This window comes from Stenella coeruleoalba (genome assembly GCF_951394435.1).
Source record: "Stenella coeruleoalba genome assembly, chromosome: 20".
Taxonomy (NCBI): domain Eukaryota; kingdom Metazoa; phylum Chordata; class Mammalia; order Artiodactyla; family Delphinidae; genus Stenella; species Stenella coeruleoalba.
In genome coordinates this window covers 35,883,310-35,885,808 of record NC_137166.1, presented here as the reverse complement: position 1 = coordinate 35,885,808, position 2,499 = coordinate 35,883,310, and positions in this window count along the sequence as shown.

The following is a 2,499-nucleotide window of genomic DNA, read 5'->3' as shown; positions in this document are numbered from 1 at the left end:
ATGAAAAATACGAAAAAAGGACACTTATCCAGAAAATATAAAGAACTCTCACAACTCAATAATAATAATTAAAAAAAAACAATGTTTGAAAATGGGCAAAAGTGGTTTTTCCACTTCTGGGAAGATGGAATAGATGTACTTATCTCTATTCTCCTTTCAAGGTATAATTAATCCCTGAACATTATATATAAAACAAACACAAGAAACCTCAGAAACATGAAGTAAAGAAGGCAGACTGGCTAGAGACCACTGGACCTAATGAATAACATGATGATGAGTTCTCTGAGTTTTCCTTTGGCCTCATATATCCCAGACTTGGAGATGAAGAAGCTGGTGACCTGGAAATAAAAATAGGTGTAGACCAAAAAATTTCCCAACAAAGGTCACAGACAAGAGCAGCCAAGCAAGATAGAAGGAATTTAGGCAGTAACTGATCTACTCCAGCCAAAAAATATGGAAAAAATTATGGCTCTTATCCCCACCCATGCCTTCAAAGTCCTAGTGGGGAACCTAGACTTCCACCATCATGAGGGTGTAAAGAGGTATCCCAACACTACCTCCAAAGACGTGGTGTCAGGGAAGGCCAAGTAGGGATATGGGACTTCATACCTGCTAGCCGGTAATAAGATCTAATTCCTGTGGTACCAGTGGACACCATGTGGGAAACATGGACTTGCATGCCACCCAGCAGTTATGAGGCTCCCCTTTTCTTCCCATTGGGAGGTGTCAAAGCAGGAATAGTGGAGAGTCAGGACTTTCACTATATCCCAGTGGTAATGAAGCTACCCCTACTACAGTGTCAATGGAGACCACATAGGGAGCTGGAACTCCCACCCCACTCAGCAGTAATGAGGAGTCCTCAATGCATAGATGTCAGTGGAGGCTGAGAAGGGAACCTAGACTTCTTTTCCCATCTGGTTATAAAAAGGCGCTGTCCCTACTCCTCCTGCCAGAGCAGTGTCAGAAAAATCCAACTAAAATTTTTAAAAAATAATATCCTGTGTTTCATAATTTTCAGTAAAAAATTACTCATCTTACCGAGAAGAACCAGAAAGAGCTCAAACTCTTGAGTTTGAATGAAAATACAATCAACACAATTCAACACCAAAAAGACAGAAATTTTAGAATTACCTGAGAAATATTTTAAAGCAGCCAGATAAAAATGCTTCAAAGAGCAATTATGAATTCATTATGAATTATTTAATAGAGAAAAATAGAAAGTATCAACAAAGAAATAGGAAATATTAAAAAATAGCTAAATGAAAATTTTAGAACTGGAAAATGTGGAAATCTCAATGTATGGGATCAATGGCAGAATGGAAGGAACAGAGAGAATAAGTAAAGATAGAACAATGGAAAACACCTAATCTAAACAATAGATTGAAAGAAAATAAAATGAAAATAATTTCACAGAGGCTCAGAGATCTCTGAGACTATAACAAAAGATTTAACATTTGTGTCACCAGAGTTTCCAACGGAGGGAGAAAAAGAGCATGGCTGAAAAAGGAACTGAAGAAATAATAACTGGAAACTTCCCAAATTTGGCAAGAGATATAAACCCACATATGAAAGAAGCTGAGCAAACCCCCCAAAGAATAAACCCAACAAAATCCATGCCAAGACACACCAGAATTAAACTTCTGAAAATTAAAGACAAAAACTCTTGAATGTCAGAGGAAAAAATGACACCTTACACATAAGGAAAAAATTAGAATGACAGCCGTTTTCTAAAATATTGCAGGTCAGAAAGGAGTGGCACAATATTTTTCAAGTGCTGAAAGAAAAGAAAATTCTACCCAGAATCCTATATCCAGAGAGAATTTTTTTCAGGCTAGTAGAGGAGATAAAATGGAATTATATAAAATGCTCAGTTAAAACCATGAAAGGCAGAAAAAGTGGAAGACAAAAAAAGAAATGAAGAGCAAGTGTAACAAATAGAAAAGTTAGACATATAGTAGACATTAATCAAACTATCTCAATAGTCACTTTAAATGTGAATAGTCTAAATACACAAGTAAAAGACAGAGACTACTGAAATGGATAAAAAACCACCACCCAACTATATGTTGTCTACAAAAAAAGTTATTTTAAATATAAGATCAGCTCAGTGCTTTGTGACCACCTAGAGGGGTGGGATACGGAGGATGGGAGGGAGATGCAAGTGGGAGGAGATATGGGGATATATGTATGTGTATAGCTGATTCACTTTGTTATAAAGCAGAAACTAACACACCCTTGTAAAGCACTTATACTCCAATAAAGATGTTAAAAACTAAATAAATATAAAAGCACAAATAGGTTAAAAATAAAGGAATGGATCATGTATAAAAACCTACAGGTAACATCATATTCAATGGTAAAAGACTGAAAATTTTTCCTCTAGGATCAGGAACAAGACAATGATGCTCACTCTTGCCACTTGTATTCAACATAGTGTTGGAGTCCTGGCCAGAGCAATTAGTCAAGAAAAAGGAAAAAAAGTCATCCAAGTTGGAAAGG